Source organism: Hemiscyllium ocellatum, chromosome 31, assembly GCF_020745735.1.
Source record: "Hemiscyllium ocellatum isolate sHemOce1 chromosome 31, sHemOce1.pat.X.cur, whole genome shotgun sequence".
Classification (NCBI taxonomy): Eukaryota; Metazoa; Chordata; class Chondrichthyes; order Orectolobiformes; family Hemiscylliidae; genus Hemiscyllium; species Hemiscyllium ocellatum.
This window is the reverse complement of record NC_083431.1, coordinates 27,705,539-27,732,848: the sequence shown is the minus strand read 5'-3', so window position 1 is coordinate 27,732,848 and position 27,310 is coordinate 27,705,539. Positions and strand designations below refer to the sequence as shown.

At 41.9% G+C, this 27,310-nt stretch overlaps 1 protein-coding gene across 3 annotated transcripts in view; it reads left to right on the top strand.

Moving 5' to 3' along the window:
• The window catches only part of si:ch1073-145m9.1 (uncharacterized), a 158,481-nt gene that overhangs the window by 36,098 nt on the left and 95,073 nt on the right, over positions 1 to 27,310 (top strand). For 2 of the 3 annotated variants that reach the window (XM_060848115.1, XM_060848113.1), the window contains exon 3: positions 19,819 to 19,873. The exons of the other annotated variant lie outside the window; for it this stretch is intronic. The gene's annotated coding sequence lies outside the window, so the exon portion shown is untranslated. The remainder of the gene's footprint in view (positions 1 to 19,818; positions 19,874 to 27,310) is intronic. 3 annotated transcript variants of the gene reach the window in all.

Below are 27,310 nucleotides of genomic sequence, written 5' to 3'. Positions count from 1 at the left end.
AGACTTAACAGCAATCAAGGTTTGTTCAATATATTGTTTCAGTTGCATGACACTGAAATCTTGTGCTATAAATTTTGTGTCTTATGATCCTGCTCCATTAGTTACCTGATGAAAACAACACTCTGAAAGCTTGTACTTCCAATTAAACCTGTTGGATTTGTCGTGGAAATTAAATCGACTAGACTCAACTGCTAGCAAGAGCAAAGAAAAAGCTTTATTTTTAACCCCTCTGCATGCAGGACCAATACACTTAGTAAAAGTGCCTTGTGTAAGGGCCATGAACAAAATTCACATTCTTTTTATACCATTCTTATCACACACTCAAGGACCAGGGCTGGGAAACATTCGAGTTCTTATTTTCTCATTCCCTTGCCATGGACATAATTATCTTTATGTTTTCCTTAGTTTCTTTGCTGAATTCAACTGCTCGCAAGGCCAGGTCGAATGTTTACAAAGTTCAGCAAAGACAAGCTGTCTTCTCAACTGCAGAATTCAGCAAAGTGTTTGCAAAGTTCAGAAAAGTATTAAATTTAGCAAAGCATTCTTTTTCAGATTTCACAGTACATGTTACTTTTGTTAATTTTCCATTACATTTTCCCCCTTTTTGTCATTTTAACCAAAAAAAGTACAGAGCCAGAATAGCTATACATCAAAAATGCTTAGGGAACACCAGGCCTTTCCTCAGTCACCATCTACCTGTGGCTTTGTGGTGGTATCGTCACTTGCTCTGGTGTGCCTGTACACAGCCTATGTTCACACATCACACTCATCAACGTCATGTTAGGGTGGGGTCCATGCAATCATATCTTACTGCCGTGGGGCCACTGATAGTTTTACCATTTGGTATCCTACTGCACTCATAAACAAGCGGCATAGGCAATACACAAGCAGAGTCCCTTACAAAGCACTATGAGTAAGACCAGTCCTACAACTAGTAGAACTTGTAGGATCCAATACCTCCATCCTCCCCAAAGAGAGGTGAGCCATCGGAACCAGGAGTCATCTGCTGGGGGAGGCGGTCGTATCGCTGCCTTCATATGATTTATTACACTAGTGATAGTTTGGGATTCATTAGGAATATTAAAACAGCATGAGGTATGTAACATTTTGCAGATGCCCCTTCTCTCGGCCATCAGTATGTCTAGTACTAATCGATTTTGTATCACTGCTTCCCTAACCGCTGTTAACTCAGTGTGAATGAGTGGTCGGCCTTCCTCCATCTCATTTGCTAACAGTAATACATTATATGCGAGGCCATTAATCTTGTTTATTGCTACCATTGTCCTTGCTCCCAAGAGAATAAACACCCAATGTTCGCTCCTGGTATATTCCAGGGGTCTGTGAGTGTGTACCCACAGGGATGTCCCTTCGGGTTCGTCTGTTACCAGCGCTTGGGACGAACACTGTTGTGCCAGTGGACAGTATCGCAGAGTAGCAGCACCCCTTCCATCCCAGGGGAAGGTAGTGGTACCCTTTCTCCACAAGCCCATATTCTACCCACCATCATGGTCTGATTATTGATACAGGAACAAACAATGTTTATGATTGTACTATTGTATAGGTTGCTGAGCAAGAGTCATTGTTCAAGTACAGCGTCGCAGTACACTGGGAAATCCCCAAATGGAGTCTCTCCCGATTGGTGCAAATACACGTTTTTCCCTGCCTTCCACTATGTGAGTTTTGGATATTGTCACCCGTGCCCTGGCATCTACTACCTTGATCATAGAATATCTATTTCCCGTATCAGGTATCCCTTTGGTTGTGGTGGCTCCTACTAAGTGCCAGTCACCGGCACCGCAAGGATCCCTGCATAAATATTCATTATCCCATTATAGTTGTCCTGGTTTCTAAACGGCTCTGGGTCGCATGTGAAGGTCCACTTAGCACCCTCAGTTAGGATTACCATCTGCGGCTGTATCCCAGACACCCCTGCCCTTGTGAAAAGTCCTACCAGGGCGCTTGCTAACAGAGCGATCTGGGGCAGCCCCATATTTGTATGAGGCTTCTAACAGCTACTTGCACTTAATTGGTTCTAGTGTTGTCCGATGTCTCCTCAGGCCCAGCTACACATTTGCAATGGCTGGCGTGTATCCACATGGCTCTTCCAGCAATTTTAACAGCTGTCTGTAAGGAGCATTTGAAACGGTCCCAGCTATCTCTTTGCCTTCCAGTTTTTCCTCCTGAAGTCTTTTACCACTATCCAGTCTCCAGGTTCTAGATCATGCAGCTTCCCTTCTGCTGGTTGGAGTGGTGCTGCTTTCACTTGATTTTGTATTTGAGACAAAAGTGTAGAGAGTTTTATACAATAACACAACATCTCATCCTCACAGTGGCTTGTTATCTGTCTTACCTTAGGTCTTGGGCCAATTCCTGTGTTGGGCAGCGTACCAAACAAAATTTCAAACAGGTTCAGATTAGCTCTTCCTCTCCTCTTAGATCTCATATACATTAGCACAATTGGAAGTGCCTTTGTCCATGTCACCCCGAGTTCCTCACAACATTTTGTCAATTTATTTTTTAGGGTCACATTTTCTCTTTCCACTGTCCCACTTGCTGGGTGGTAGACAGAGTGTTGTCTCATGTTTATTCCTAAATAATCACTGATGTGCTGTAAGGCATTATTGACAAATGGTGTCCCATTGTCGCTACTAAGCCTTTCAGGGATGCCCCATCTCGGAATTATTTCCGTGAGCAAAGCCTTGGCTACTGCACTGGCACTGAATAAGGGCTCGTGCCCGAAACGTCAATTCTCCTGCTCCTCGGGTGCTGCTTGACCTGCTGCATCTTTCCAGCAACACATTTTCAGCTACTGCACTGGAATCCTGTTTAGACGTGTGGAATGCTTCCACCCATTTGGAAAACATATCAACTATTACCAGACAATACCTTTTCCCTTCACTGGCCATTAGTTCAATAAAGTCCATCTGTAAATGTTTAAAGGGTTTTTGGGGTTGAGGGTGTGCTGCCTGACTCATCTGTATTCCCCTCCCCACATTATTAGTGGCACAGTTAACACATTGTTCACAATATTTCTGGGAGTAATGAATAAATCCCTTAGTGTGCCAGTGTGCCGAAATACTGTCATACATCCCCCCCTTTTGACACATGGTCCTTACCATTTGTCAGTTTGGCATAGAATGGAAATAATGATCGTGGTAGGCAAGGTTTACCATTGGGGCCATACCATACCCCTTCCCTCACGCTACACCCTGCTTTTGTTCACTGATGCTTTTCTTCCAGCATGGCCTGCGACTCTAACTCCCATACATCTGCTGTTGGGGTACAAAGTTTTGTCATACATGTCAAATTGATTACTTATCGGCTGCTAGGCTGCTGTTCTTGCCGCTGAGTCTACCCGTGCATTACCTTGAGAAATATAATTGTTATTTTTCGTGTGGGCTTCACATTTTCACACAGAGATTGATTTAGGCAATAGGACTGCTTCCAGGAGGTCAGAAATCAGGTCACGGTGTATCTTTCCGGTGGAGGTCAAGAAGCCCCTGTGCTTCCACAGGGTTCCAAAATCATGTACAACCCCAAATGAGTATCTGCTGTCAGGGTAAATATTCATTGTCTTTCCCTTAGCCAATTTACATGCCTCTATCAAGACAGTCAGCTCCACTGCTTGCGCTGACAGATGAGAAGGGAGCGATCCGGCTTTGACTACCTTGTGGGTAGTCTCTACAGCATACCCAATACAATTCTGGCCTGTCTCCTTGCTTCTGAATGCTGACCCATCCACAAAAAACTCCATATCTGGATGCTGAAGTGGTGAATCCTGCAAATCTGCTCTAGGGCTGCAAATTTTATTGGTTACAGCGACACAATCATGTGGGTCTCCATCTCCATCTCCTTCTGTGGGGAGAAGGCTAGCAGGGTTAAGGACATTACATCTCTTTATTGTAATGTTAGGCATCTCCAATAACATAGCATTGTATCTGAGTCAATGTGCTGTCGACATGTGTGTAGTCTTTTGCTCAGAAAGCAGTAAGGATACTGCCTGTGGGACCAGTAGGGTTAATTCACTATAGCCGATTATATTCCTGGATGCTACAACAGCCTTTTCAGCTGCAGCCATGGCTCACAGGTATTTAGGCAATCTTGCCGCTATGGCGTCTAGCTTAGCCGAAAAGTATGCTACCACTTCAATTTTCTCCCATGATTCTGCAACAGCACAGATGTCATACAGCCACGCTTCTCATCTACCATTTGTACAAAAGGCTTGTTTGGATTCTGAATTCCCAGTGAGGGTGTAGTGTGGAGTGCCTTTTTCAATTCAACACAGGCACTCTCGGCCTCTGGAGTCCACTGCAATGGACTCTTGTTCTGCAACCCTTTGCCATGGGCTATGTCACTTAGGGGCCCCTCAAGGGTTAGCCAATTTAGTTTCTTCCTATATGTCCACATATCTGCATTGAACCAGATACCCACATCGTCCCTGAAGACCCATTCTTTCGTTCTTTGTGCCTTTAGCACCCATGGTCCCAAATCCTGCCACTTGTCACTGGACGCCTTCGCCAGTGACACGTGAGGAGCGGATCCTTCCACATCAAAAAGATAAGGGTCTACTTGCCATCACAGATACTTTAGATAAGTTCACACTGACTGCACATCTGTGATTACTCCTATAAAATTCGCACAATAACAACTGATCTGGATTAACCAATCTCCTGAACCAATCCTTCTCATATGATTCGTCAGGGCCATCACGGTGTATGTATGTTGTGCAATGCAGCATGTCCCCAGTAAGAAAATAATAGGATTAACATGGTTACTTGCTTCCAGGGCGAGTGAATCGCTCACTGAACTTATCGCTCTGTGGCTTAATCACCACTCATAGACATCCATCGGGGTTGTGGGTTGTATTTTACAGCCTGCACGGGTAAATCTTCGCTTTGAATTACTTGCAAGCCTGTCAGAGTACTGAACAAACCTAATCCCAGTCTCCCTATGAGATCCTGACCCATCAGATTTAAAGGACAGAATTCTGATAACAAGAATGAGAATAGGAATGTTTCCTCATTACTAGTTTCACACAATAGGGGTGCGGAAAATCTCTCTCGTACCACGACTCCTGATGCACCCATTGTGTTCAGGGACATTCCACTCATCTTTATTTGTGTCGATTGTCTAAACTGACTTAATTTAAGGACTGAATATGTTGCCCATGTATCTACCAAAAAGGTAACTGGTGTACCTTTCACATATAACATAGAGGTAAGCATTAACTTATATGCATCGTTGTTATATTGTACATATTGTCCACACTTCGCAATCTCAGCGCTCAATATAGAGTTAGGACATGTTTCAGTGCCCATAAGCTAGTAAAAGAGATTGGCATAAGCGAGTTTTGGTTGTCAAGCATAAGGGAAAGAAACTTACCTGTACTTTGTGGCCTGTCCACCTCAACTTCAGCCTTCCCCTGTCGGTCACCCTGCTGTCCAGCCTCCAGGGTCGATTCCGACTGTCTGTGCGGGCACTGTTTCGCCCAGTGGTCCATTGCTCCGCAACAAAGCACCCACCAGATCTACCTCTGCCAGCGCCTCATCCACGACCTCCACCTCTGCCTCTCTCTCTTCCTGCAGCACCTCCCTCCAACGGCTGAGTGACCATTTTATCATAGTAAGCTGAGCCTTGTGCTTGCTGTTCCATCTTTAGTTTTCGCTTATCCTTCTCTTGGGTAAGCAATTTTTCAGCATGTATTGTATGTTGTTCTATCAAATTCAGTTTTCCCGTGTCCTGGGTAATACATGTGTCTTTTACCTTTTTCACTATTTTGTCCTTCATTCCATTGATGAAGCTGTTCCTCAGGTGTGCTTCATAAGCCATGATCTCTGCTGCCATTATGTCATCAGGTGTTCTCAGTCCATATGGGCGGTACCGGGACACTGTCTCACCTTCTCATTGCTTACACATTGCAATTTTGGTCATGTCCATTCGCACTGGGAAAGCGTCCCTGCAGGCAGTTGCCAGTGCTACAACAAAAGCATTAATGTCTCCATTCTCTTCCACTTGTGGGTCAGTTGATTTGGCATGGATATTTATGGCTGGCCATTTAGACTTGATTTTGGTGACATTGGCACCCAGTTTTTCTCCCAGGAAATGTCTCATCTCATGTGACGTGGGACGGAATTCGGTACAGAACATTGTCACTTCTTCGGCGAACTTATTATCTCCAACCTCGCGTGGGTCAGGCAAACTGCCCATAGGCACTTTCCAAATCCTTCATGGTTCATGGTCGGTGGACCAGCGCTGGGCGCCTTTCTGGATCTGCAACTTCAACCATTGGTGCTTGCAGAACTACCTGGTTAGATGATCGTATGCCAATACTCTCACCGTCTGACTCATCAACCGTCGTGGGGAGATCGCGAGCCAGCCCTGGATGCCTTTCCATCTTGGAATGGCTGTCGTCATTTTGGGCTTGTTGCTTCAGTAAGTTGCGGGTACGAAGTGCTACTGGTGATTCAGCAGACACTGAGGCGGCGGCCATTGACTTGGAATCTTCACCAGGCGGATCTCATGCGGGGGGGTGGGGTGGGGCTGTTGGTCTCGGAGGGCAGTCATCAAGGTCAGGATCTGGAACAGACTTAAGACACTGTACAATTTCGTTAGGATGTTTTCCGTGCACGTCTGCATGTGGCCTAGTGTTTGTACATATATTTGATCTATCTTTTACTTAAGATTTCCTTTCGCTGATATCGGCCTCAACGTTCCACATGTTATAAGCACTCCAATTCACAGGTTTTTTTTTTTCCATTTCTCCTTCTGCCTCTCCTCCAACCTCGACCTCAATATTTCCAACTGCCTTTTACGAAAACTTCCTCCCTCCTTGATCCATAATTCTAATTGCTTTACAGACTCTGGGCCGTAATTATTTAGCAAGTATTGTATTTTTGGTTTGCTATTCCAAGTCCTCTGTGAACCCTTCTTTTATTTGCTCTTGCCGGAGCCTATTTTCAGCTTTACTGGAAAAGTGTTCAGCTCACTCTCTCTCTCTCTCTCTCTCTCTCGGTATCATTATCTTTTCCCTTTGACTTGCTTTTTACCTTCAGAGGTCCCCTCTCGCATTGGGCGCGTCCACCTCAATGTCTTGGTTTTCGTAAACCAAGAAACCATGTATCTGCTATGTCTTTGGAAAGTCCAACTCAGCAAGTGGTGGTTCCAAGTCTAAAACCACCCTTAAACTTGCTGTCTCTTAAATGCTTTAGAGACAGCAATCCCTTCCCTTCGGTTTTACTCGAATACCATGCGAGAGTTCACTGGACCATTTTCCTGCTTTATTTATTCTCTTAGAATGACTGTCTATGTAGGACTACTTAAGCCACGACCCTATTCGATTCAAACCCCGGCGCTGGGGCGATCCACAGATTCCCAGTCCTCTCACACAAAGGGGCCAATTCAGCGTTCGAGATGAAGTGAAAGACCTTCAAGGCACTGGCACCTGCGCCCTCTGGGAATCTTCAGAATCTCACCCAGTCACGGGATGAGCCCCCAAGTTATTGTCGTGGAAATTAAATCGACTTGACTCAACTGCTAGCAAGAGCAAAGAAAAAGCTTTATTTTTAACCCCTCTGCATGCAGGACCAATACACTTCGCAAAAACGCCTTGTGTAAGGGCCATGAACAAAATTCATATGTTCTTTTTATACCATTCTTACCACACGCTCAAGGACAAGTGCTGGGAAACATTTGAGTTCTTATTTTCCCATTCCCTTGCCATAGACATAACTGTCTTTATGTTTTCCTTAGCTTCTTTGCTGAATTCGATTGCTTGCAGGGCCAGGTTGAATGTTTACAAAGTTCAGCAAAGCCAAGCTGTCACCTCATCTGCAGAATTCAGCAAAGTGTTTGCAAAGTTCAGAAAAGTATTAAGTTTAGCAAAACATTCTCTTTCAGATTTCACAGTAAATGTGAATTTTGTTAATTTTCCATTACAGACTATAACCTGATGTGTTGTTTTTAACTTTATCCTCATGAAATGCAACATAGATGTCAACACGTGGGAGATGCTCGTTCAGAAAAAAATGATTTGGAGGAAACTGATGGAATGCCATATTGAAGTGCAGAATTATCCTGGAAATGGATTGAAGATATGCCATATGAGTTGTTCGAGGCTTGTATGTATCAGATGCCAATGGCCGTGGAAGTGGCGTGCTAATAGCTGGCACCAATGAAATGTGCCATAACATGTTGGTGCCAGTTTCCAAAGTAGAGCTCCTTTGGAGCAAGGAGCAGGTTGAAGTTGCCAGGTACCTGGTCTGGCCTCTGTATTGAGCATTCTCAACATCCAGCGTTTTCAGTTTATTGGTGAGATATGAAACTGAACATTAATAAGGCTATCAACAAGCTAAAAGCCTTGTTAATTGGCAACTCACGTCTACCTAGTGAGAAACTTACTTTGACACTTAGCAGATGTTTAAATGTCACTGAGTTGCTTCTGATGTCAAGGTAGGCCTTGCCAGACTCATCGTGTGATTCTCACTGTCACCCATATCATTCAGACCCCTATAAGTCTCCAACTAACTTGTCCCTTAACCTGCATCATTCAGATTCCAAACATCTTAATATTGAGGCAGAGTAGTAGAGAAGGAAACCAATGTTGAACTTCAGTACCCACTAATCATGAGAAGTCCCACCCTATTGCAGAAAAATCTGGGGATTGAGAATTGGCCTCTTAAATGATGAAGAACCATGGCAGACATTTGTCACCTTTAGTAGATCTCGTCCTTAAATCAAGATCAGTGTATGAAATCTTAGTTTCTTATCATAACCAATGACCCCAAGCATTTATACGTTGCGCTGTACTCATGCAGAATTATACAGGAACTCTCTGGAGCTACTCCCAGTTTCCAACTGTGTCATAATGTCATGTATCCGTTGAAAGTCATTCCTTTAGTTTTCTGAGAATTCCATTAACTGACTTTTATTTGTCTGTGGGATGTGGATACCAGTAACACGGCTAGCATTTGTTGCCTATCCATAATTGCTGGAAGGAATGGGTAGCAAATTATATTCTTTACAACATCATGGCCTGCAGCAGTAAGTACACTAACCAGGTTTTTAAGAAGGGGCTCCAAGGTTGTGATCCAGTGACTGAGAAGGCAATGCAATATAGCTGCAACTACACATGATAGAATGGTTAGTAAAGTTAGCACACATCGGATCCAGGGGAAACTTGCCAATTGGAAAATTGGCTTGAAGGTTGGAGAGGGAGGGTGGTGGTAGAGGGTTGGTTCCTTTTCAGATTTGAATCCTGTTACCAGCGATGTGTCACTAGGATAGGGGCAAGGCCCACAGATTTTTGGGATTTACCTCGATGATTTGGAGGTGAATATAGGATACATGTTTAGTAAGTTTGCAGATGACACCAAAATAGGTGGTGTACTCAACAGTGAAGAAGACTATCTCAGAGTGCAATGGTACCATGATCAGATGAGCCAATGGGCTGAGGAATGGTAGATAGAGTTTAATTTAGATAAATGTGAGGTGCTGCATTTTGCTAAGGCAAACAAGGATAGGACTTTTACAATTAATGGTAGGGACTTGGGGAGTGTTGCCAAACAAAGAGACCTAGGGGTGCAGGTGCATAGTTCCTTAAAGGTGGAATCACAGGAGACAGAGTGGTGAAGGTGGTGCTTGGCATGTTCGCCATTGTAAGTCAGAAGTTTGAGTATAGGAGTTGGGACATAATGTTACAGCTGTACAGGACACTGGTGAGGCCACTTTTGGAATACTGCATTCACTACTTGTCACTCTTCTATAGGAAAGGTGTTGTTAAATTTGAGAGAGTGCAGAAAAGTTTTACAAGGATGCTGTTGGGATTGGAGAGTTTGAATTGTAGGGAAAGGCTCAATAGGCTGGAGTGTCAGAGGCTGAGGGTGACCTTGCGGAGGTTTATAAAATCATGAAAGGCATTGGATACATGAATAGCCAAAGGTGGGGGAGTCCAAAGCTAGAGGGCATAGGTTTAAAGTAAGAGGGGAAAGGTTTTAAAACGACCAAAGGGGTAACTTTATCTACACAGAGTGTGGTGCATGTGTGGAATGAGCTGTCAAGAAGAAGTGGAGGATGTGGGTGCAATTACAACATTTAAAAGGCAATTGGATGGGTATATGATCAAAAAGGGTTTAAAGGGATATCAGCCAATCACTGGCAAATGGGACTAGGTTAGATTGGGATCTCTGGTCAATCTGGACAAGTTTGACCAAAGAGTCTGTTTCTGTGTTGTATGACTCTAGGACTCTAAGAATCAGGAAGCCGTATGAATTGTAGAGGAACCTGCAAGTGGTGGTGGTTCCCATGCATATGTTGTCTTTTTCCTTCCAGGTAAGATTGCAAGTTGGAAGATACCGGTGAAGGATCCTGGAGGAATTTCTGTAGTGCATCTTGTAGCTAATACACATTGACATTACTGTGCACAAGCAAACAGAGGAGCAGTGGCCAGGTTTGTCTGAGGTACTGGGCATCATCTCATAAAGATTTCAGGGCTGCAGTAATACTGTTGGCACCCTGCGGACTGAAGAATGCAATTGTCTGGCTGTCTCTGTCGATAGGTTTATGGAAAGCCAAGTCCAGTTGCTCGGCAAAACCATCAATTTGCATAAATTACTTGGATGTACAAATCAAATGTTCGGTTGTTAAATTTTCTGATGACACAAAGATAGGTGAGAACCAAGTTGTAACGAGAAAATAAGCAGGTGGCAGAGGTATATAGTTGGGTTAAGAGAGTGGGTAAAGAACTGGCAAATGGAATATTATGAGAAAAATGTGAAATTGTCCATTTTGGCAGGAAGTATTAAAAAAAAGCATATTGGTTTAGCTGTAAGAGATTGCAGCACTGTGAAATGCAGAATGAACAAGATGTCCTAGTGGATAAATTACAAAAGGTTAAAGTGCAATTACAGCAAATAATTAGTAAATCTAACAGAATATTAGTGCTTTTTGAAAGGGGAATTTAATTCAAAGGTAGGGAGGTTATGCTTCAGTAACACAGTCTATTGGTCAAATTACATCTGGATGCTATGATCAATATTGTTCTCCCTATTTAAGGAAGGATGTAAATGTTTTAGAATCTTGGGCAGGCTAGGATTGTATTCACTAGAGTTTAGAAAACTATAAGGTCACTTGATTGAAGCATATAAGATCCTGACAAGGTGAATTTGGAAAGGATATTTCTTCTGACGGAGAATCTAGAGCTAGTCACTCACTGTTTAAAATGAATAGTCACCCAGTTAAGACTGAAATGAGAATTTTGTTTTCCTCTTGGAGGGTTGTGATTCTCTGAAATTATATTCATCAGGAGACAATAGAAGCAGAGTTTTGACTATTTTTAAGGCGGAAATTCATTCTTGATAAGCAAGGGCATAAAAGGTTGTTGAGTGTTGGTGGGAATATGGAACGGACGTCACAATCATATCAACCACAATGATTATGAATGGTGCAGCAGGCTAAAGGAGCAAAGTGGCCTAGTCCTGCTTCTCCGGTTTCCTCCCACAGTCCAAAAATGTGCAGGTTAGGTGAATTGGCCATGCTAAATTGCCCGTCGTGTTAAGTGAAGGGGTAAATGTAGGGGAATGGGCTTGGGTGGGTTGCACTTCAGAGGGTCGGTGTGGACCTGTTGGGCCGAAGAGTCTGTTTCCACACTGTAAGTAATCTAATCTAAATCTAAATTCATAAGCTAAAAGATTACCTTTGATACAATAATTTCTTTTTGATGGACACATCTGAAGTGGCATGTTATAACATACAGCAGTCTGTTTTAAATGTTAGTTTAAGGTTGTAGAAAATGAAAATGTATTCTAAAGCTAGTTCTAGAAATAGCCGGAAGTCATTTCTACTTTCATTTCTAATGTGCGTGCATGTTTATTCTGTTTTTCTGGTGATGTTGGAACATTATGTTTGCTGACCCAAACACAAGAATAATCCATTGATATTTTTCACAGCTGAAATAGAGAAGTGGTTTCAAACTTTCAAAGGTACCATTGTTCTACTGCAATTAAGGTAGATCAGAATTCTACCTACTACGCCAGGTAAATATTTGGTAAGCAAATGCATTAAGACATCCAGCCGGGTGTTTGGATTTAGGCCACAGGTTAGCCTTGAAATCATCAAATGGTGGAACACGTTTGAAGGGATGAATGGCCGCCTCCTGTTCCTACATTTCAACTTAACATGGGTACAGAGACTTCACTTATGGAGAGGGTGAAAACTATGCAAATCCAGCCTGCATCACATTAGATACATTGGCAATTAGGAAGTCACTACGGGTTATGCCAAAAAAGCCTTGGAGCAATTGCAGTAGAAAGGTACAGGGTGCAAAATTTGACCAAGAAAAGCTAAAGATATGTTGCTACTACATTGCCAAGTGGAAGCAATGAATGAAGCAGAAAGAATCTTTACATCCTCCTCTAAACTCACAAGGTTTTGTGCAATCAGTAAACTTGTAAATATTACATTTGATTCCCACATCCAAATCATTGATATATATTATGAAATGTTGGACTTTGAACAGTGATTGCTGCAGTGCTCCAGTCATCACCTTCCATTTGAACAAAGACCCATTTATTTCTATTCACTGTTTCCTATCTGCGAAGCAATTCTCAATCCATGTCCACATCTGATCACAAATTCTATATTCTTTAATATTGTACACTGACCTCACATGTGGAACTTGATCAAAAGCTTGCTGAAAATCCAAATACACCACATATACCAGATCTCCCATTTGTATTCTACTATTAACATGCTCAAAAAATTCTAATTGGTTTGTCAAAGATAGTTCATGTTGGCTTTGTCTAATCCCATTGATATTTTATAAATCCCGAAATCATAATACAGGTAGTTCTCCTATAACACCATAGTTACATTGTAGCAAAACCTAGCTAAATAGAAAATTGCTTAATATAAATAATGGGGCATATGGGAAAAGTGGGGTTAGTGATAGATCAGCAAAAATTATCACTTACAATCAGTCAAAAATCTCCCAAAAGTCTACAGAAAATATTGCAAAGCCAGAATGAAGGTTGAAATCGTATTTATTAATAGAACAAAAGTAAATTTAACAGAGTACATTTAAAAAATGTAAGAAGGCTGCTCTCTGAACAGTACCTCTCATAGAAAGCTGTCCTGTCGGCAGCTGACATTGGCACATGTTGGGTATGGCTCAAAGACCAGCGCTGACATTGCGCATGTGCAGAGCACCGCGGAGATTTTGGCGCTTGCGCAGAATGAACCGTACACAAACTGATCTCTGCTGGAATCATGCTATTGCAAGCAGAGATAAGCATTCTCAAAAATACCATTCCCTAATTCTTCAGCGATGTTATAGCCAAATTTTGCTGCTGAAATGTGCATTACCCCGGGGCTACCTGTACTCTCACACATTCGATGATGTTAGTCTAATCTATATGTAATTCCCTGTACTCCCATTCCCTCCTTTTTTTCAACACTGGTTTAGAGGGATATGGGCTGAAAATGTGCTTTAACCAGCAACACAACAGGTCAGGCAGCATCCAAGGAACAGGAAATTCGACGTTTCGGGCATAAGCCCTTCATCAGGAATGAGGAGAGGGTGCCAGGCAGGCTAAGATAAAAAGTAGGGAGGAGGGACTTGGGGGAGGGACGATGGAGATGTGATAGGTGGAAGGAGGTCAAGGTGAGGGTGATAGGCCGGAGTGGGGTGGGGGCGGAGAGGTCAGGAAGAGGATTGCAGGTTAGGAGGGTGGTGCTGAGTTCAAGGGAATCGACTGAGACAAGGTGGGGGGAGGGGAAATGAGGAAACTGGAGAAATCTGAGTTCAACCCTTGTGGTTGGAGGGTTCCCAGGCGGAAGATGAGGCGCTCTTCCTCCAGCCGTCGTGTTGTTATGTTCTGGCGATGGAGGAGTCCAAGGACCTGCATGTCTTCGGTGGAGTGGGAGGGAGAGTTAAAGTGTTGAGCCACGGTGTGGTTGGGTTGGTTGGTCCGGGCGTCCCAGAGGTGTTCCCTGAAGCGTTCTGCAAGTAGGCGGCCCGTCTCCCCAATATAGAGGAGGCCACATCGCGTGCAGTGGATGCAATAGATGATGTGTGAGGAGGTGCAGGTGAATTTGTGGCGGATATGGAAGGATTCCTTGGGGCCTTGGAGAGAAGTAAGGGAGGAGGTGTGGGCGCAAGTTTTGCATTTCCTGCGGTTGCAGGGGAAGGTGCTGGGAGTGGAGGTTGGGTTGGTGGGGGGTGTGGACCTGACGAGGGAGTCACGAAGGGAGTGGTCTTTGTGGAACGCTGATAAGGGAGGGGAGGGAAATATATCCCTGGTGGTGGGGTCCGTTTGGAGTTGGCGGAAATGACGGCGGATGATACGCTGTATACGGAGGTTGGTGGGGTGGTAGGTGAGAACCGGTGGGGTTTTGTCTTGGTGGCGGTTGGAGGGGCGGGGCTCAAGGGCAGAGGAGCGGGAAGTGGAGGAGATGCGATGGAGGGCATCGTCGATCACGTCTGGGGGGATTCTGCGGTCCTTGAAGAAGGAGGCCATCTGGGCTGTACGGTATTGGAACTGGTCCTCCTGGGAGCAGATGCGGCGGAGACGAAGGAATTGGGAATATGGATGGAGTTTTTACAGGGGGCAGGGTGGGAGGAGGTGTAGTCTAGGTAGCTGTGGGAGTCAGTCGGTTTATAGTAGATGTCTGTGTTGAGTCGGTTGCCCGAGATAGAAATGGAAAGGTCTAGGAAGGGGAGGGAGGAGTCTGAGACAGTCCAGGTGAATTTGAGGTCGGGATGGAACGTGTTGGTAAAGTTGATGAACTGTTCAACCTCCTTGTGGGAGCACGAGGCAGCGCCGATACAGTCATCGATGTAGCGGAGGAAAGGTGGGGGGTGGTGCCAGTGTAGTTGCGGAAGATGGACTGTTCCACATATCCTACGAAGAGACAGGCATAGCTGGGGCCCATGCGGGTGCCCATGGCAACTCCTTTAGTTTGGAGGAAGTGGGAGGATTGGAAAGAGAAGTTGTTCAGGGTGAGGACCAGTTCAGTCAGTCGAAGGAGGGTGTCAGTGGAAGGGTACTGGTTGGTGCGGCGGGAAAGGAAGAAGCGGAGGGCTTTGAGTCCTTCGTGATGGGGGATGGAGGTGTACAGGGACTGGATGTCCATCGTGAAGATAAGGCGTTGGGGACCGGGGAAACGAAAATCATGGAGGAAGTGGAGGGCGTGGGTGGTGTCCCGAACGTAGGTGGGGAGTTCTTGGACTAAAGGGGACAGAACCGTGTCGAGGTACGCGGAGATGAGTTCGGTGGGGCAGGAGCAGGCTGAGACAATGGGTCAGCCGGGCAGTCAGGTTTGTGGATTTTGGGCAGGAAGTAGAAATGGGCGGTGCGGGGTTGTGGGACTATGAGGTTGGAGGCGGTGGATGGGTAATCCCCTGAGGTGATGAGGTTATGGATGGTCTGGGAGGTGATGGTTTGGTGGTGGGAGGTGGGGTCATGGTCAAGGGGGCAATAGGAGGAGGCGTCCGCGAGCTGGCGTTTGGCCTCAGCGATATAAAGGTCGGTGTGCCAAACTACTACCGCGCCTCCCTTGTCTGCCGGTTTGATGGTGAGGTTGGGGTTGGAGCGGAGGGAGTGGAGGGCTGCACGTTCTAAGGGTGAGAGGTTGGAGTGGGTGAGAGGGGTGGACAGGTCGAGTCGGTTAATGTCGCGGCGGCAGTTGGCTATAAATAGATCGAGGGCGGGTAAGAGGCCAGCACGGGGTGTCCAGGTGGATGGGCCAAATGCTGGCAAGTGGGACTAGATTAGGTTATGATATCTGGTCAGTATGGATGAGTTGGACCAAAAGTGTGTTTCTGTGCTGTACCTCTCTATGACTCTATAATTGACATCCTGTTCCTTATTCACACAGTACTGTCAGATTAAATTGTCATTTATTTTGATGATGCTTATGGAATGTTCATGCTACATAATTGCTGCAGTGTCTGAATACATAATGCTAAGTACCCACCAAAAGAAAATAATATGTTGCATGAAGCATTTTGAGATGAGGTGGTAAGATACTTTATAAATGCTAATACCTGTATCCGTTTTGATTAATGTACTTAGCTGGTGATGATTTAAAAAAAAGATTTACATTTTGCAACCAAAAAACAAAGATGATATGATTATCTGTAAACAACTGCTACTCCTGACAATAAACACAGAATCCTTGTTATTTTTGTCATAATATTAGAACAGGAGGAATACTATGAAGGTAAGGAAATGAAGTTACTCAGTCCTGAATTCATAATAGTCTTTTAATAATGATAATATCTGAAAGAAAGTTTTTCATTTTCTATCGTTCAATCAATTATGCCAAAACGTACTGTTGTATGCAAAAAGTAGTCTATTTTAGTCACTTGGGATTGAAATTCAGTTGTGGGTGCACAGTTGTGCAAGTGCATTTGTATTAGTGCATTGTGCATATTTTGTGTATCGAGACACTTCTTTGGGTTTGCGGAGGCCCTGTTAAGTGAATTATCAGATTACGTGCTTAGGCACACACTGCCCAAGGGCAGGGTGTGGAGGGACAACTTGCAATCTATGTCCTTCTTCACTGCCATCTGTTTCCGTACTTGCCAAAGCAATATTTCCTTTTATTCGTTATTTACACTGAGCCTTATGACCTCTTGATTGTGTTTTTTTTTGCTGAAGCGGGAAACAGATGCCTGTAACTGTTTGTACAGGCATATCTAGCTTAACCCCCTCCCCTCACAGCACCTGATCTATTTGTCTGAAACATCTACCATTGTTTGCAGGCACATTTTAGCTAATACAAAAACAATTATATATTTCCTTCACATAGTTTTCATTCTTATTAACTCAGCTCTTGGCTGAAACAATTGCACACTGGTGTGAGTTCATTTACCTTGCATTACCTATGTCCCACATCTTGTTCCTAGAGGTTTTGGAAAGGATTTATGTAATTTTGGATATGAGGAGCAATCTTCTCAACACAGACTGCAGTTTTGGCGATCAAAATGTCAACCATTCAGATTAGGAATAACTTCAAAGTCTTGAAATTTTTTGAAGACTCTTTCTTGATGGTGGTGTCCACTTGTTGTTAGAATCCTCACTGATTTTTAATTATTTTGTTTTTGTTTTTTAATTTTGGTTGGAGCTGAAAGGTGTCTCCCGGACTGTGAGCAGCAGCTTGTGTTAAGGAAAAGAGATCTGATCAGGTGTTGATTATTTTTGAGGCCAGGTCTGAAAGCTATTTGCAGCTTGGTTTGTGATCAAAGAACTCTGTAAACTCTTGGACTCAAGAGTGGCAGTATGCTTAACTGGATAGCAGCTGTTTGGTCATTAATGTGGTCAGTACCTGGGAATAGGTGCCAGCAAGTCTGGGAGAGAGCATGATGATCAAACACAGTGAGGGGTTGGAGGTTTTTGTTCTGTTTTGAATTGGTAGTCTCTGAGAGAAGAAGTTTGGCTATTGTCACTGCAGCATGAAGATTTAGAAATTGCATGCCTAACCTCCCATTACCATTCTTTGGAAGTTCAGAGAATAGAAACTAAGTTACAAGTATTATTAATCTTCCTAAAGATGAATTGGAAAAGGTGGCACTGATTGACATCTTCAGGTAATCAATCAAGAGACAATCCCACATACCTGTGAAACAATGCATTATGGAAACTGCTTAAGTAATTTGGCTATTTTGTTTTGTTCCTTTTTTTTTGAAAATATTCCTTAACTTGTTGATCTGGTTGTCTTATGTGGGAATGGGCCTGAAAACAAAGGTTGTTGTATTTAAATCATAGGCTTAATTTAATTATTTGGTTGTTTAACTTTGCTGAGCTAAAGTTGCTGTATTATAAACAAATTGTTAAGTTATAAACCTGGTGTCTGGTATTGATTATTCACAAAGTCTGAGACTAGTTATTCAGAAAGTCTGGTTAGAAACTATTAGGGTCAATTTTGAGTCATTGACTATTTTAATTTTACTGTGTTGTGAATACAGGAATAGAGAGGCTGATTTGATTTGGCTGTCTCCATGTCATAACATTATGCACTGTCCTCCAAGACTCACTTCCATGTGGATGTTCCTGAACCCTTGTTTAGGGAAACACACTGGTCAATCGCAGTTATGGCAAGCCTAAAGAAACATTTAATTTTTATTAATGTGTTTATAATTGAAGACAAATAAAGTGTAACAGAATAAATAAGCTGAACAGTGGATGGAAACTTCCAAGTTGCATTTCATTTATAGAGCTGACCTTGAACTCTGTAGTACACAGCTACAACTGTAAAGTCACCATAGTCCCACTTCGCATTAGAGAAAAGTTATTGGTGAGAGAGTTTAACCCTGAAAATCACCATGCCTCAAGCAAGGGGCAATATTGACAGAGTGGGACTTGAATGTGCATGGTTGGTGTCACTCTGCATTGCAAACCATTCATTCCTGATGAAGGGCTCTGGCCCGAAACGTCGAATTTCCTGTTCCTTGGATGCTGCCTAACCTGCTGTGCTTTAACCAGCAACACATTTTCAGCTCTGATCTCCAGCATCTGCAGACCTCACTTTTTACTAATTGCAAACCAATTGTCTAACCACCTGAGCTAACTGGCCCCATGTAACTGAAAGGAACATGCAGATGGTGAATCTAAATCCACTGGTTACTATCCATTCTTTCTTTTTTCTATTTTCTCAAAGATTTATTCCTTCACTTAAGTTTTCTATGAATTGAGATTTTGTATTTCTACAGCTCTAATCAGCCCTGTATTTCAAAGATATATAATCTTATCGATTTGTTGAATATCATTTAAGTCAATCTAACAGAAACATTTTCCGGTCTTCCCCTTTCAGATATTGCTGGAATTCTGTTTCCTTTCTCCCAATCACTCAAAGTTTTGTTCCTTTTTGCTCCTCATGTTCTTTCTAGTTTCTGCCTTTCTCCTTCTGCATTCAATTTCCCCTTTCCTTCTCTCTTTCAATGCCATCCATTTCCACTTGTTCTCTTTTACTTTCATTCCTATCTTTTTCCCTCTTTTGCCACCATTTCTGAATCTCCATTTGTTGTTCCCTTCTTCCCATACAATCATATGCCTCTTTGTTGCCACTGCTCTCATTGTCATTCATTTTGTCTCTTCTCAGCAATATTCCTCTCTGAGTTTTGTTGCATAAATAAATAATCCTGGTCTTAAAGTTAAGAATTTTTGTGTTTATAAGAATGGTCATCCGGCAGAGACCAGATTGACTGACATTAGTAGCAGAATTCTAGTAGGAGTGGCACTAAGGGGAAAGGGACATGATCAATGCTGTCTTTTGTTTTCCTCAAAATGGTTCAAATACCATCATGACAATTTTAAGAATTTGATTTCATTTTTAAAATGCCTCAAAAATACAAAAGCTGGTATCATTAAAAGTGACCTTAAACTTCCAGGGTGCCCTTATAAGGGAAACTAGGGATGGGAAATAGTTGGCATTCTTAACAATGATACCCACATTCCGATATTGTTCAAAACCCAGTGTACTTCCTTCATAAAGCGCATAGTGACATTTGCAGACTGGTATGCAATGTTGTATAAAATCTTCCACTCAGTCTCAGCGTCAATGTTCTCATTGTTATTTACTGCTGTGTTGATGTTAAACATTTCAGTTGGATCTTTGAAACATTTGTCAAATTTCTTAGTTGATTTAGAATTTTGCTTAGTGAAGTTGAATGGCAAGCAAGAATTTGTATGCAATAATGAAATGATCAATGTACTTGTCAATACTCTTCACTATCCTAATGATTCTGATGTTCTGTATATTTCAATATAAAACATTACATGGTGAACAAGATGTCAGTGTTTTTGTATCATCTTCCTCTTCCAGTGCTACCCATTACTGTAATGGATCTGTGGGACAGAATGAAAAAAGGCAAAAAATGGTGAGCATTATCCTATTGAAATTAAGGAAACAGAAAGGGGATTCAAAGCTTTGCCTGTATAATGCTTCAAATGGATCCAGTAGTGACGGGGAAGACACTTAGTCAGGAGCATGGTGCTGGCAAGATACCACTGATCTCATTAACTTCCATGGCAAGCGTGGAATGCCTTCACCTGAACATAGTGGCCTTGTTTTCAAAAAGGTTAAGAGTTCAAATATGTGAAAACCACCTCTTATTGGCCCTTTTTTGGTAAGTCTTCTGCCTTAATTTTTTCTGAAACATAATAAACAAAATAAATCAAAAGCATTTGATTTTGGTGCTATTTGATTCTGAATTGGCTTGGTTAGTGAGAATATATAATGAAAGTATAAAGTGTTGACATTCAATGCTAAGGACGGAAATACAATTTCCATTAATGTTTACGTAAACATATCACTGACCTGGACTGTATCTTGACTGAATTAATTCAGGAAAGATCTATGTTCCCATAGACAACTCAACTAATAATTGCAGGCTGCCTTCTTTCCTGAATGATTTGAAGACATAATTTTATTTAAAACACTATTCATTATGTGTTTTATCCACCTGATGAAGGAGCAACACTCTGAAAGCTGGTGCTTCCAAATAAACCTGTTAGTCTACAACCTTGTGATGTGTGATTTTTAACTTTATATTTTGAATGCTTTGATGATTCCATAAACAGGAAATTGAGTGATTTAACTTAGCTTTCAACTTATGTACTTAGTTATTTGTACTACAGAACTTGAGTATTGCTGGAAAAAACACCCATTTTGTCAAAGTTTTTTATCTTGCATTCGGGACAATTAGCAAGAACACAAATTCAAGGGGATGAACTCCATTTCAGCAACAAGTTTGTAAGTTGAACAAATAGCTCAGGTAATATTTTTAACATTTTAGTTAAGGCCAAGTTCACCTATGAAATTGCAGGAATCTCAATGTGTATACTGACGAGTGAACATAGATTTGTGGAAATTGGAGTTGAGAACCCCTGGAAGATGTTTCAACTAGGACATCAAACAAAGGGAACCTATTTGACTGTTCCATTTCAAAAAATGATTTTAGGCACAGCTAAAGATGGCAGATTTCCTTCCGTAAACAAAATTAGTAAACTAGTGGTTTACAATGGACACCACTAGGTTAGCTTTTTGTGTCTGTTTACTAAATTTTACTAAAGTCAAATTTCACGATGGTGGCTTTCAAACCCATGGCCTCAGAACATTAGTCTAGTGATTGTTGATTATGAGTGACACTGACACTTCATAACCACCTTCCGTAATGTGAAGGAATCCTTAACTGTGGAAATTAAAAACTTGCTCAGGAATGGTTGTACCATTTCATTCAGTCATTTGACCAGTTCTTGTTGTGGAGAACCAGTCATTAGTCAGGGTGTAAAGGGAGATCACTTTTATTTGTCTTGGGCTGCTCATTCATGTGTGGACCATGTGATAGGGAGCTTTGAGGACAAACCCTACCATATATATCACCAGCAACCCATTGCCCTAACAAAGACCAGCAATTTTTTTTTTCAATTTACTTCGCTTTTGAGTAAGGATCTTTAGTTATGCTGAATGGCAGGTCTAGTGGACATAATTTTGGACATGCCATTAAAGACGTGCATTGTTGATATAATCATGACTGGCATACATAATTTTTTATACATGTATTATATATATATTTATTTAGATTGACCTTGAGACCTTGCAACACCATCTGACATTCATGTTCCATGTGAAATTCAGACAGTTTGTTCAAAGCTGCAACATGTCTGAGTTATGCCAGCTAAGTGTGCTTTCAAAGATTCACTGTCTTCATTAGACACTGATTCATGGTAGAAAACGTGGTAGTAAATGAGTTTAAATGCAGTAAATACCTCTTCACATTTGTGGGATGAAGGCACACAAAAGTTGAAACTATATACCACGACAAACTTTCAGATAGTACATGGTCAGTGAGATTTACTACATGTTTTGTGGTGTCACTAATTATGGAGAGCAGGCAGGAAAGTGGAGTTGAGGCAAAATGAGATCAGCCATAATCATCAAATGGCAGAGCAGGCCCAAGGGATTGAATAGTCTGCTCGTGCTCCTAATTCTTCTGTACTTAAGTGCATGGCAATGTGAGTTTAGTGTGTGGGTGTTTTTAAATGGACACCGTTAACAATATATAGTTTGGGGAAAATTCTGTAAGACATTGAAATTTGGGAAAAGGTTCTTGGTTCTGTAAAATACAGTGTTTCTTCAAGCTAACCAAACTAATGTTACTATAAGTAAAAAATGAGGTCTGCAGATGCTGGAGATCACAGCTGCAAATGTGTTGCTGGTCAAAGCACAGCAGGTTAGGCAGCATCTCAGGAATAGAGAATTCGACGTTTCGAGCATAAGCCCTTCATGGCTTATGCTCGAAACGTCGAATTCTCTATTCCTGAGATGCTGCCTAACCTGCTGTGCTTTGACCAGCAACACATTTGCAGCTAATGTTACTATAATGCTATTTATTAAATGGAAGTGATCGTGTACTGATCTTGCCATTGGGATAATTCTCAAGAGACATGGGTTTAAATTTTAACATAGCAAATAATCAAATCTGAATTCAATAAAATCTACTATTTTATTTGCTGGTCTAACCATGTTGATAATTGTCAAATTCTATCTGGTTTAATGCTGTTCTTTAGGGAAGGAAATTGACTATCCTTACTGGATCTGGTTTACATGGCCTGACAGGCCAGTCAGTCATACCAAACTGCTGTTACATCTAAACAAAGGAATGAAACCAGACAGATTGTACAGGCATCAACCTAGGCACCAAAAATGACAATGGCAAACATGGTGCTGTTGACTCGAGCAAAGTTGGAAGAGCTGCCCTACAAACTAGTCAAGCCACAGCCTGGAATAGTCATACCCATTACTTACAATGTCCCAGAGATCACCATCACCATCCTCGTTATGACCTGTCCTGTCCCACTCACTGGCTGAAAAGACCCACCAGAGGTGACTGCACAGTGGAATACAGATGGAAAAGTGCTGCCATGGAAATCCTCAGCATTAACACTGGACACTATGATACCTCATGGCATCAAGTGAAACATGGGTAATGAAACCACCCAGTTATTGCTATGTAACCACCCTGCCCATATGATTTATCAGTGCTATTAAATGTTATCACTATTTGGAAGAGGCGCTAAGAGTTTCAAGATCACAGCATATACTCTGGGTGTATGATTTCAATGTTCATCATCAAGAGTGGCTTGAGACAATGACTGCTGGTCAAGTTGTAAAGGACAAAGTTGTTAAGTCTGTGGCAAGTAATGAGGGAACCATTAAGAAAGAAAACATACTTGACATCATCCCTATCAATCTAAGTGTTGCTGATGCATCTATCCTTGGCAGCCTCAGTTGCAGTGACCATCAGATAGTTCTTCTAGAGATAAAGTCCTGTCATCACATCATTTTTCACCCTCTAATATGTTGTGTGACAATACCACTATGCTAAATGGGGCAGACCTCACACAGACTTAGCACTCAAAATAACGCATCCACGAAATGCTCTTTTGGCCATCAGCAGCAGCAGAATTGCACTCCAATACAATCTATAACCTCAATGCCTGGCATATTCCTCACTCTGCCATTAACATCAAACCAGGAGATCAACCCTAGTTCAAACAAGAGTACAAGAGGACATGCCAGGAACAGCATATAACTAAAAATGAGGTGTCAATCTGGTGAAGCTACAACACAGGACTGATGGCATGTCAAACAGAGGAAGCAGCATGCAATAGACAGAGCTAAGCAATCCCACAATTGAGGGATGGGCTATAAACTCTGCATCCCTGTCACATTCAGTCATGAATGATGATAGGTAATTAAATGACTAACCGGAGATGGAAGCTTGACAAATATTCCCATCCCAACAATAGTGAAACCCAAGACATCAGTACAAATCACAAGTTTAATCTCGCACAAAGGAATATGATTGTGGTTGTTGGAAATTGATCTTCTCAGCCCCAGGACATCACTGCAGGAGTTCCTCAGGTTAGTAAGGAGGAGCAAACATCCTCTGCTGCAATATCAATGATCTTCCTTCCTTATCGAGGTCAGAAGTAGGGGTACTCAGAGATGATTACACTGTGTTCAGCATCATTCACAATTCCCCACTACCAAATCAGTCTTTGTATATGCAGCAGAAGCGAGACAATATTCAGGCTTGGGCTGATCATTGACAAGTAACATTCGTTTCACACAAGACAAATGACCATCTCCATCAAGAGAGAATCTGATCATTAGATCTTGACATTCAATGGTATTACCATCACTGAGACTTTAACTGTCAACATTCTGGGGGTTACCACTGACCAGAAACTGAACTGGAACAGCATATAAATACTATGGTTACAATATCAGGTTAGAGACGAGGAATTCTGTCACAGGAAACTCCCCTCTTGTCTGTCCAATGTCTGCCAATTATCTGCAACGTACAAGTTATGAGTGTGATGGGATATTCACCACTTACCTGAATGTGTACTGTTCGAAACATACTCGAGATGCTCAAAACCATCAAGAAACAAACAGCCTGCTTCATTAACACTTCATCCACAACATTCACTCCCTTTAGCACTATGGATAGGGTAAATAGGCAAAGTCTTTTCCCTGGGGTCAGGGAGTCCAGAACTAGAGGGCATAGGTTTAAGGTGAGAGGGAAAAAATATAAAGGAGACCTACGGGGCAACTTTTTCCACACAGAGGGTGGTACATGTATGGAATGAGCTGCCAGAGGAAGTGGTGGAGGCTGGTCCAATTGCTACATTTAAGAGGCATTTGGATGGCTACATGAAAAGGAAGGGTTTGAAGGGATATGGGCTGGGTGCTGGCAAGTGGGACTAGATTGGGTTGGGATATCTGGTCGGCATGGACGGGTTAGACCGGAGGGTCTGTTTCCATGCTGTACGTCTCTATGACTCTATGACTAAGTGTGTGTCATCTACAAGATACACTGTAGAAACCCACCAAGACTCCTTTCATAGCATCTTTCCAACATGTGACCTCTATCCCTTGGAAGGCCATGGCACAGATGCATGGGCACACATATTGCCTGTAAGGTTCATTCCAAGACTCACATCATCCTGACTTGGAATTGTATCTCCGTTGCTTCGCTGTCACTGGGTCAAAATCCTGGAACTCTCTTTATAACAGCACTCTAGGTCTTCACAAAACCAGCAGCAGTTCAGGAAGGCAACGTGCCACTGCCTTCTCTGGGCAATTCAGGGTGGGCAATGATATCCTAGCCAAAAAAGCCCATATCCCACTAATGAATTTCAATAACTGATTTTTGTTTTTTTACAAATTGAATAAGATGCTAATGATGCTAATCTTCTACTATTTTCTCTCCTACCTGTCATCTGTGACAAATTGAAAATACTTACAGACAAATGTAAATTGATTTTGGACCAAATTTCTGAACCAGTTACCACTATGTGAGCAGCTGGTAGTGTTTTCATTCTAACTAGTGGACAGCATTGACAAGCCCCATCTCAAACATTTAGGTTGTCATGATTTGTGTCCTGGGAGTTAGAGAGAAGCTACATTATTGGTGCTTTTTTCAATGTTTAAGGAGTACCCTAATAATGACTACACAATTTTAAATGGTGACTTGTACTGGGATTTGGTGATTGATTCAGGCTCATGTCAAGGGGCTGGGGGAGATTAATTATTTAATAAGAATATGTGGTACTGATATTCAATAAAAATTACTGAAATAAAATACCTTTCAACATACAGGTGGGGCATAGTCACTGCAGATCTACCCTTTTTTATTGATAGATTCTAGAATGTCAGCTCTTGACTACTGTGTGATGGAGGTAGTTAAAGGTCGTAACACATGGTCCAACTACTTCAAACATTTCACAGCACTGTGGTCAGACCCTTACTTTAGAATGCCAGAAACTGCAGAACCTCCTCATAACATTTGGTTCATATCAAGGAACTACATACAACTTGATACAGCCACACAGAAAGATAGCCATTAGGATGAGGCCAATATTGGGTATGAATTTTTCCCTCTTCCTAGAGATTTATACATCAGGTGCCAGAAAATACTGTTCACTTTCAACCTTTATACAAATCAGAAGATGGCTTGGATGATTGCCATGAAACAGGAGTGAGGAATAGGTCAGACCCACATCAGGTGCAGCAACAATGAGGGTATAACATCTGATAACCAGGTTTTTATCCACAATGGAGACAGAGCATCCCTCCCATGTGCTGCAGATGATCACCATCTTGTTCTGTTAGTAACTTCAGGAATAGTGAAATTTTGAGTCACAAGACTACACTTTTCAAGTTGTAGGAACTTACTAAATGAAAATTTGGCATTAAGAATTTGCAAAAAAAACCACTAGATGTCAGGGTTTACTAAACCAGCACTGGATGTCAAGGCTATCAGTGTTTTACATATCGAGATGCAATGCTTCGTCTTAAAGAAAGGTCTGGTCTGAAATGTTAATTTGTCGATTCTTTCCAATGTTACTTAACTTACTAAATGCTGCAAGTATTTTTTGTTTTTTGTGATTTCCTGCATTTCCAATTTTTTGTGTTTTGTTTGCTACATATCAAGATTTTGTTGAAAACACTACATCACATAGGGATAAGAGAACAAAGTATTTAACCAAATATGTTAGTTTAAATGTTTTTCCTTTCTTCCTGCATCATTAGAGTACTGAAACCAAACCCATCTTATGACTTCTGCTTGAGCTCATTCACTTCAAGGTTTCAAATCTGCACTTTTATGCATTTCAACCTTCCCTTCTTTCTATAATAGCATTTTAAAAGTACAATTGTGGTGTCACTTAACTGTTGTATTATTAATTTATATATATTTTTAAAGTTCTATCTTATTCTTTTCAACATTTCTCCACGTTAGGAGAGTCCAAAATGAGAGGACATAGGTTTAAGGTGAGAGGGGAAAGATTTAAAAGGGACCTGAGAAATAACTTTTTCAAGCAGAGGGTGGTGCGTGCAGGGAACAAGCTGCCAGAGGAAGTGGTGGAGGCAGGTACAATTACAACATGTAAAAGATGTATAGATAGGTAAATGAATAGAAAGGATTCAGAGAGATATGGACCAAATACTGGCAAATGGGACAGGGTCAGATTGGGATGTCTGATGCTTTCAAGTTGGACTGAAGCAATTGTTTCCATGCTGTGTGACCCTATAACGTTGATATTGCCCTACTTCACAGAACTTGACACTGTATGTAGGCTTCTGAATTAATATTGTAATTACAATTGAATCTTGACATTCATTCATCAGATATATAAAAATTTATTATGAGCACACCAAAATTTAGCATTTACCAAATATTTCCAAGTTAAAATTTGTTAATTAGCTTACCATTGTTGGTATTATGCTTTTTCTAATTCAAATT